The sequence below is a fragment of the Mandrillus leucophaeus genome, unplaced genomic scaffold, assembly GCF_000951045.1.
Source record: "Mandrillus leucophaeus isolate KB7577 unplaced genomic scaffold, Mleu.le_1.0 Scaffold69, whole genome shotgun sequence".
In the NCBI taxonomy this organism is placed as follows: domain Eukaryota; kingdom Metazoa; phylum Chordata; class Mammalia; order Primates; family Cercopithecidae; genus Mandrillus; species Mandrillus leucophaeus.
Genome location: NW_012107474.1, coordinates 633,499 through 643,056, shown reverse-complemented (window position 1 = coordinate 643,056; position 9,558 = coordinate 633,499). Strand labels below are relative to the sequence as shown.

Genomic DNA, 9,558 nt, shown 5'->3' with positions numbered 1-9,558 from the left:
GGAAGCTGAGCATCAATGTGCTCTCAGGGAATTTTCCATGTTCTTCCGTCTCCCCGTTTAGGTGCCAGGTCCCAGCTTTCAGGGTGGGGCCGTCGGGTCTCTGCCGCCTGCTTTGTGGTGGGACTCCTGGGCGCCCACAGCCTCTGCCTGGCAGGCCAGCCCAACAGAGCCTGTTTCATCAGATGGTGTTTCCAGGAGCCAAATAACAAACACACTTTCCGGAAACAGCTGGGAGGAGCAGCCGTCTCCCAAGAGGGGAAGGAAAACGAGGCCGCTGCGGCCCCACTCCCCACGACCGCCTGGGCCTGCAGCCGGCTTGTGCAAAGGCCCTGGAGCAGTGGCCACTGCTGTCTGCACACCAGGGCCCAGCCCATGGCCAGACCTGGGGCCGGTGGGTGTGGGCTGAAGCCTGGCTCAGCTTGGGGCTCTGCCATCCCCTCTTCTGGTGCCAGGCTGGTCTCCTGAGGCCCAGAGCAGGTAAAAACAGAGTATTTAATGACACCAAGAGCCACCAGCCTTTAACCACTGCCTCCACGGTCTGGGCACCCCAGCCAGCAGCTTGAGGGCCTGGACCAGGCAGAGACTGGGGCAATGTGGGATGCCATGAGGGCTGCAGGCTCTGGTAGGGGCGAAGCTGCCGCCTGCCCAGAGGCCATGGCCTCTGCCTTGGGCACCTGCTCCCAGAACCCGCGGCTGCAGGGGATCCTGCCTCCATCGCCCCTCAAACCCAGGCCCAGAGGCGGGTGAGGGGGGAACCTCCCGGAGGAAGATGCAGGCTTGCAGGCAGCTGGAGATCGTGGCCTGAGCTCTCTTGGGACTCGCGTAGGACGTTGTGTAGAAAATCTGCTTTTTAAACTCGGCCCTGCTGTGGAGATGAAAGGAGGCTCTGTGCCTGCGGCGCTTTGCTGCCCATTGGAGTTGGGTGTTGGCTTTGCACGGGACCAGTGGTTCTGGCAAGCTTGGTCTGTCAGCTGAGTCTGCAGCCCTTGCCGGCTCGGGCAAGCTGTGGAACAGGAGCCGAAGACAGGGTCCCAGCCCACCCTCCGCTGGGGCCCAATGCTGGGAAAGATGCATGGGGGCGGCCACGTGGGGTTCCTGGTATGACCTGGGGACGCAGCGGCAAAGCAGCTGACACCACGGGCAGGTAGGTGCAGAGCCAGTGAGGTGCCCAGCAGCAGCCCGACCTGAGCCTCCAGGCCCACCCGCCTCCTCTCCCAGCCTCACTGGGGAAGGAAGAGACTTTCAGGCCCCTGGAGTCTGACCAAGGCCCCAGCTCCAGTGCAGGACCCCTTGGCCAAGATGTGGGGGAGAGAAAGGGTCCCCTTCTAAGGTCCTCGGGAGGCTGGGGAGGAGTTATGGGGGCCACTCAGTGGTGAGGTCTGTTCCACCTGCCCCGCCTGCCCCCCTCACTGAACAAAGGCATCCAAGAGTGTATCAAAAAGATCCCAGAGTGGCTCTGGGGGAAGCAAGAAACAGACCCCACAAGGGGCTTCGCTGCCTCCCTGGCCTGCTCCAGGAGCCGCCGGCCGTGGGTCTGAGTGCCCGTGGGCAGGCCGGCCGCTGCCGGCCCCTCAACCTCCAGCCATCGGGGGGGGGTTGGCACAGCCTCCTCCAGGTCCCTGGGCTCCTTTCAGCTCTGTAACCTGGGAAAGAGCTCACAGGGCACGAGCTCAGCCCTGTCACCGCCAGGAGTCTCACTGTGTTTTTTGTGTGCATCTTCAGCTTTGCGGGTGCCCCGAGGATGAGGTGCTGCTGCTGGGTGTTTTTTTAAAGCGCTTTGGAGAAGGCTGAGTAGCTGGTGCCAGGCCAGGCATCTCCAGCCCTGAGCGGGAGGGTCTCTTCTGGGCATGGCCCAGGAGCCCGGGGCTGGGGCTGGGGCTGGTCTGGGGGCTCTGGAGCCATCTGCACCCTGAGGACTGCTCTGGAGGCTGCCCTGGTCCCCTGTTCCCTGTGGCTGGAGGAAGGGGCTGAGGTGAGTCTTGAGCCCTCCCTGGGTGAGCAGATGACCCCATGTGGGAGAGGCCAGGCCCTGGTGTTTGCACTGCCTGGTCAAGGCTACCCTGGCTGGGCAGGTGCAGGTGTGTCTGGAGGCCGTTGTGAGACTCCCTGCCCAGGACTGGACACAGGCTGGACATGCTGCCCCTGCAGACACAGCTCCCCAGGAATCTCATGCCCCTGGGAGGAAGATGGGGTACTCCGGGAGGATAGTGGGTGCCCCCGGAGGAAGGTGGGTGCCCCCAGAGGAAGGTGGGTGCTCTAGGAGGAAAGTAGGTACCCTTGGAAGAAGGTGGGTGCCCTGGAAGGAAGGCACCCGGGTGTCCCGGGAGTTGTGGTGCCCCAGCAGGAGGGTGGGTGTCAAGGGTCAGAATTGCTCAGAGCTGTGATTTGCTCAGCCCTGAGCAGCTGGGAACGGGGGTGCTCGGCCAATGCCAGCTCCATTCCTGCCCTCTGAGTTGGGGCCGTGAGTCTTGTTTCTGCTGCTGGGCTGAGCAGCGTGGCAGAGCAGGGGCCAGGCCGAGTCCTCAGGGCTGCCTCCATAGCAGGCAGGAGGGAGCCACTGTCCTGGTGCCCACACACCCTGTCCCTGCAGCTCTGGGACCTGGGCCACTGGCCACTTCCTCCTCCCCCGGTGATGGAGGTTGCTCACATCAGCCCTGCAGGGGAGCAGCCGATGGGGGTGAGTGGCAGCAGCGTTCTGGCCGTGTGTGGGCCTCCTGCATCTCCCTCAGTGGCAGGCTTGGTCCGAGGCAGCACACCCAGCTGTGCGGGGCAGGCCCTGGGCCCATCTCACGGCCAGGAGGAGGAGAACAGGCTGAAGTTGCCCCCGGGAGGCCGCACTGGACTGCAGCCTCCACAGTGGCCAGGGGTGTCGGGGGAGGCCCAGGCCTGTGGCAGATGATGCCCCGTGGCTGCTCAGGTCCCACAGCCCTGCTGGTTCAGATGCCAATGCTGCGGGGACTCTGAAGCCTGGCTGGCCTGACGCCCGGCCCTCCCTCTACCCCACGCAGGGCCACGAGTGCTGTGCTATGGAGGCGTCCCCCGGGCAGTGGTGGTGGCAGTGGAGACAGCCTGACCTCCCTGCTGCACACCCTCGCTGTCCCTGCTGCGTGGAGCTGTCCCTGCACCGGGCCGCGGGCTGGTGGCAGGGACAGCAGCCAGAATCTGGCCTGCCCCCTCTGGACCTCCTGCGCCCCAGTCCCCATCTTGTGAGGGTGGGAGGGGTCCCCTGGCCAGGGCCCCGTCAGGCACCTTCCGGCCTACCTGGTACAGAGAGAGAGCACGAGCAGCAGAGGCTCAGCTGGGCTGAGCTCAACCTCTGACCCCACAGGGAGTGATTTGAGGACTCCCCTGGCCTCAGTTTCCCTCATCTGAAACAGGAACCTGGACCACATGTCCTTGGAGCCTCTGGCCACGCCACAGTCCTTGATCCACGCTCCAGAGGGCTTGGCAGGGAGCCTGGTGGGATGGTGCCCCGTCCCCTGGCCTTGGGCAGGGAGCCTGGCGGGATGGTGTCCCTGTCCCCTTGCCTTGGGCTGGGAGCTTCGCAGGGGGAGCAGCTTCTGTGCGTCATGCCAGGAGCCTCTTGGAGAAGGCGCTGTGTGCCACCCGCCTCTCCCGGGAGAACCGGGCTGGTAACACGGGCCTGGCTCCCTGAAGACAGTGGGGGAGGGATGGCCAGAGCTGCTTCCCAGGCCAGTTCCACCTACCTCTCACCCGAGAAAAGCCCTGTGCAGAGCAATGGTTCACAAGACAGCAGCCCGGGGGGCCCTGCCGGTCTCAGAAGAGAAAAGGGGAATAGGAACCCTTCACTCTTTTCTCTCTGCCAGCCAGGGTTCCAGGGCTCTGGGGCTCCGTGCGGGGTTGGGGGTCACATCTGTGTGGATCCTGGGAACCTGACAAAAGGCTATGTGGCACCGTCTTGGCTGTGGGGCGAGTCCTGGGTGCCCAGTGCCTGGGACCCCCGTCCAGGCAGCTCAGCGGCTCTGCACAAGCGTCCCCCCGCAGGGTCAAGCAGAGCTGTGGTCGCTGCAAGGCTGCCTGGCACGCCAGCACGTTGGCCCTCACTGCCCACATGAGTCTGTTAGGACCCCCACCCCGGCCATGAGCTCGGGATGCTGGTGCCCCTGGGCTGGGCACAGCGCTGGGCAGAGACTCATGGATCTGTTGAGTGGACGGACAGACACAGCCCACAGGTGAGCAGTGGCCTTGCCAGTGCGAATCTATGTTCTTGCAAGGCTGCTTTAAATTGCTTTTTGATAAATTAATTTCCACTGACTTGTTATATTTTCAGAAACACTTGCTTTTTTTTCACTCATGATTGAGCTTTCCATCGGCCGTGGCCCTCAGGCATAGCAGGCACCTGCAGGCTGCCTGTCTTCACCACACATGCTCCCCACCCATGCAACGTGGAGAGGCCACTGCGAGGGTCGTCCCTACTCAAGGAAAAGGACTGGGCTGGAGGCCAGAGCCCTGAATTAGAGCTCCACGTTGGCCGTGGCTGTGCCGTCTTCTCCTGGGTAGGGTGTTGGTCACTTCTCAGGGCACCCGGCTGGAGCCTCGTTCACTGTGAAGTGACCACAGGTGCCTGAAGAGGAGGCACCTGCTCCTTCAGACCCCTCTGCTCACCAGGTACTGGGCACCTCTCCGGAGCTGGAGCTCTCAGTCAGCAGACGCTTGGCGGCCAGGGACGGTCAGGCCTCAGAGCAGAGCTGGAAGGGAGACGGTCAGCAGACGCTGGCGGCCAGGGACGGTCAGGCCTCAGAGCAGAGCTGGAAGGGAGACGGTGTCAGACAGACACCACGTGGCTCTGCAGAACCCGGGGCGGGGACCTCCAGGAGGGAGAAGCTGGGCCGTGTTTGTGGCAGGTGGCCGGGAGGATGCCCCAGGGACCTCACAGCTGTTGTTGCACCCCTGAAACTCACTCTGCCGAGTCCTTAGGGAGTCCATGCTGCACAGGTGTTGGGGCCACCGTGCAGTGCTGTCAGAGTCACTGTGTACAGTTTAGCTCAGTGCTTTGCTTTGAGATCAGCCAGGCAGGAATATTTACACCACAGTAGCTGGCAAACACTGCACACGGGCAGCTGGGCATTGGATGGGCACCCTGGCGCTGGAGATTTCACTGGCCAGACCCCCACCCCGAATTTCACAGGAAACCCAAGAGGGACGGTGCTCATGGTCCTGTCCTGGTGGGCTTTCAGTCCATTCCTGGGTCACAGGGGTGCCCCACGCAGGCTGCTCCACAGGGACCCCACCCTGGGTGCCATGCTGGCATCTCCCCCAAGTTCCTGTGTGATGGGCATTAACACAGCGAGGACAACACCTCCCAGGCGCCCATGCTGGGTGTGGAGCATGGATGGGAAGCTGCAGCGTGGCTGCGGGTCCTGACGGCTGCTCGTTTTGTGGGCCAGCCCCGCCCGTCCCCACCTGCGGGGTCAGGGAGCTGCTGCTGCTGCAGAGGATGAGTGATTGGAGGCACCTGTGTTTTCAAAACCGAAGCAATACGCAGCCGGATCTCCTCTGGGACCTGAGGATCTTCGGATGAGAAAGGCCCAGGCTTTCCTCTGCTGTCTCCTTTTTCCGAAAGCTCCTGGCTAGTGGATCGGTTGTGTGAAATTTTTTCCAGGCCAGGATGATTTCCAGTTATTTTACGACATTTGCAAACTGTTCAATAGCAAATAAATCTTTGCTGTGATGTTTTCCAAGGAATTTCTTGTCTCCAAGCAGCCCTAACTGCTGTCTTGCAATGCTGTGAAGAGAACGGGGGGCCTCGGGGCACCCTGCCTGCAGCATGACGAGGGCCGGGGACACGTCCGGCTTGCCCAGGCCCTAATCCTGCGGGAGGCCTGTGCTCCAGGCTGGCAGCAGGCTCCTGGCTCAGGGCTCTGTGACCTGGATGTTGCAGAAATGTGTGCCCCATGACAAGCACCTTTGGGAACCGGAGCTCAGATGCAGCCGCACCACGGCGCGCCTGTGAGGCAAAGTCGGGATGGCGTGGGGCCGACAGCCGGGTGCTGGCTCCAGCCCTGCCCGCCGGGCCCCTCCTCTCACCCCCACGAGATTAACATGGGCTTGTTAGCTGGTCTGTCAGCACTATGGCTGCGTGTCCTTCCCATGCTGGCCGACGACTGTACCCCTGGCCCACCCGGTCTGTGGATAGAGACCCTTAGGAGACTGATGGTCCAACAAATACAAAGCAGCATGCAGACCTCACTGGCTTAAAACATTTGTAGACAAGCCAACAGTCATTTTACAGTTTTCTCTGTGAAAAACAGTGGGTGTTAATTTCACGTTTTTGCCCATAAAGTGCTGATTCTGGAGATCTTCCCCAAACAAAGGGGCTCCCTGCTCCACCAGTGAGTTCTGCTTAAAAAAAAAAAAAACTTACGAATTCATTCTCAGGAGATGCCCTCCCAGTTTGCGTGAACATCCGTCCACACCGTCAGCTCACACGTGCCGGGCGGTGAGTCGCTTGTGTGCCTCTCAGGGGCAGAAACAAGGCCCAGAGGCCTGCGGGCGCCACTACACAGCGTTAGGGGCCCTGGCCAGGGCACCAGGGCGAGGAACAAATGAGTCATGTCCGCAGGTGACACCATCACCAACCGGAAATGTCCGTGAGCGTTCATCAGAAAAACACGAGGATGGATGCGTCTCACGTGTGATGCCTTCTTACCAAACTCGCAAAACCGTCCTCTTCCCCACACCACAGACGGCGTCCAGCTGGGAAATATGAGAAGAGCTCTGGCCTGTGCACCAGGAGGGCAAGTGCCCCAGAGACACATTCCCTTTCTCATCCCTGGAACTGTGAATAGGAAGGCGATGAGCCGCTGTTCCCTGGATGGCAAATGCAATTAAATTAAGGATTTTAAAACAAGGAGATTTCCCTGGGTTACCTGGGAGGGCCCTAACCGCCATCACCAGCATCCTACAAGGGGAAGGCAGAGGGATCCGGCTGACTCAGAGGAGACGTAGCAGGGAGAGGGGAAGACTCCACCCTGAAGGACTGAGTGATGTGGCCACAAGCCAAGGAGCTCGGACAGCTGCCAGGAGCTGGGGGAGGCAGGAAGGACACGTCCTGTGGCCTCCAGGGGCATGTGGCCGGCACCTTGACTTTGACCCAGTGATACTGGTTTGGACTCTGGTCTCAGGACTGTGAGAGAATGAGCTCCTGTCACAGCAGCTGCAGGAAGCCTGGAGGCCCTGCATGCTCTCACGGACTCTTCTTCCCTGTGGGGAAGGCCTTGGAGTGACCCATGGCCCTGCGGTTGGATTGGTCTTCTGACACCATTTGCTTTTCCTTCTATCCCCGGGAACAACAGAACTGACCAGACAGGGCCATCCTCCGTGCCGTGTCCCTTCCCCAGAGCCTCCTAGCCATGTCCACGGCAGCCTCTCCAGCCTGGAACGCCTGTCCCATGTCTGCAGGGCCATGTCCCTTCCCTGGTGCTCCTGCCCACGGCAGCCTCTCCAGCCTGGAACGCCTGTCCCATGTCTGCAGGGCCGTGTCCCTTCCCTGGTGCTCCTGCCCACGGCAGCCTTTCCAGCCTGGAACACCTGTCCCATGTCTGCAGGGCCGTGTCCCTTCCCTGGTGCTCCTGCCCACGGCAGCCCACCTGTCCCATGTCTGCAGGGCAGGGCCTTCGAGACTTATCTGGAAGCCGCATGTTCAGGGCCTGGGGCCAGTGAGATGTGCTTCTGGCCCTCACCTGAGAGCTCCTTGCTCAGGCGATCCCGGTGGGGTAACCAGGTAGTGAGGTCGGGGAGGGGGTCAGGAGGACCCTGCTTCTGTGGTGTGGCCCCGGCTCTTCCTGACACCACCTGGTTCCCTGGAACCGAGGACGACAGTGGGGCGACTGCTGTGGCCACAGAACTGCACAGGTGCCCTGCTGTCTGAGAAAAGCCAGGGGCGGCCACCACGGCCTCCCCGCTGCTGGGGTCTGTGGCCCCGCCCTGATTGGTCAGCTCACCAGGTGGGTGCTGTGGAGCCTCGGTTTTCCGGTTTTCCGGTTTTCCGAGCAGCCGCCTCTGAAGAGCATTCTGGAAACTGTGCCGCTGAGGCTGCTGCACTTCCTCGCCCACATTCCGTGACCACCCCTTTGTCCAGGCGGACCCTCCGGTCAGAGGAGCCAGGGCTCAACGTAAACCTGTCCTGGGCGTGCACCCGAATGAACTGAAAACCTGTATTCACACAAAACCTGGGAGTGAATGTGGAGAGAGGGTGTGTTTGTAACCCCCTACACACTGGAGAGAACTCAGGTGCCCGTCACCGGCGAGGGGATAAAACAGCTGTGGCCCCCTCACACTGCGGGATCTTGGGGGCAAAAGGCACACGCTGGCCCTTCACAGCACAGGCGAGTCCTAAACGTATTTTCTAAGTGAAGGAAGCCAGACGGGCCGCATCCTGTGAGACCTCATTTCTGTAACATTCCGGAAAAGGCAAAACTTTGGCGACAGAGCAGAGACGTAAATCAGGTCCAAAACCAGACCCTGCAGATTTCCGCGGCACCTCAGCCGAGGCTTCTGCACCAGCCAAAGCCTGGACCCCGGAAGCACTCGCGGTGCCCCAGGGTGTCTGTGACTCCAAGTGCACCCCGAGAAGAAGCCCCCATCACGCATCCGGGGGGCCTGGCGGTAGGTGGCCAAGCCGGTGCCCCTGACGACACGCTGAGGGCGCTCTCCACCCTACTGGCTTCCTTTCTTGGCGCAGTGGCTCCTGCCCGGTGACTCACACACAGAGAGAGTGGCAGGAAGCCAGGGAGGACGGGCTGGCAGAGCTCTGAGCGAGGAGCGTGGACACCAGCCTGGGCCAGGGCCTGTGGGGTAGGAGAGGCCGGGAGGCAGCGTGGGCTCTGAGGCTGGGCCTTGGCCGCTCTCGCTCAGCCTGGGGCCTGGTAGCAGCAGGGAGGTGCACAGACATGGAGGGGCATCCGGGCAGGAGCCATGGACATGGGACATGCCTGAGAGCATGTGGCCACCAGGGGCCCACTTGCCAGGATGCAGCTGATTTGCAGCCCAGCCAGAACTGCAATCGGGGTCTTCTGAATTTCCCAGCCTCATGCTCCCACCCCCCAGCCCACGAGAGTCTGCAGAGGAAGGTGACCCTGGATCCAGCCATGGCAGCAGGGGATGGGTCTGGCAGCCCATGTCCCCGTGTGGAGGTCCTGGGAGGGCACCCGTGCTGGGGCAGTGGATCCCGAGATGCTGAGTTGGGGCAACAGGCCTGGAGGTGCTGCTCCGCACCCCCAGACCTTGGTCTCAGCCCTGAGCTTGCCAGGACAGCCAGCTGTGAGTGCAGCCCGGCTGGAGGCCCACTGCCCCGTGCAGCTACTGAGTCAGCCCTGCTCACCTGGGGGCTGCTGCCCCTTCAGGTAGTGTTGTCCCGAGCCCATAGTCAGTCCCCGCCTGGGGTCTGTCGTCTGCCCTGCTAACTCTCCTGTGAGGGGGCTGGGCACGGGGGCCAAACGCCTGCGTCTCCCCTGCCCCAGCCCCCTTAGGCTTCCAGGGAGCTGCTCCAGAAAGCCCAAGAGCCAGCACCATGGCCAACTGGTCTGTCCTTGCAAG

At 62.1% G+C, this 9,558-nt stretch overlaps 1 long non-coding RNA gene across 1 annotated transcript in view; it reads right to left on the bottom strand.

The window, feature by feature from the left end:
- Positions 1 to 4,265: 4,265 nt before the first annotated feature.
- LOC105555508 overlaps positions 4,266 to 9,558 on the bottom strand; it is a 7,505-nt gene continuing 2,212 nt past the window's right edge. Inside the window, exon 2 of the long non-coding RNA XR_001008484.1 lies at positions 4,266 to 4,709. This is a non-coding gene — a long non-coding RNA (uncharacterized LOC105555508). The remainder of the gene's footprint in view (positions 4,710 to 9,558) is intronic.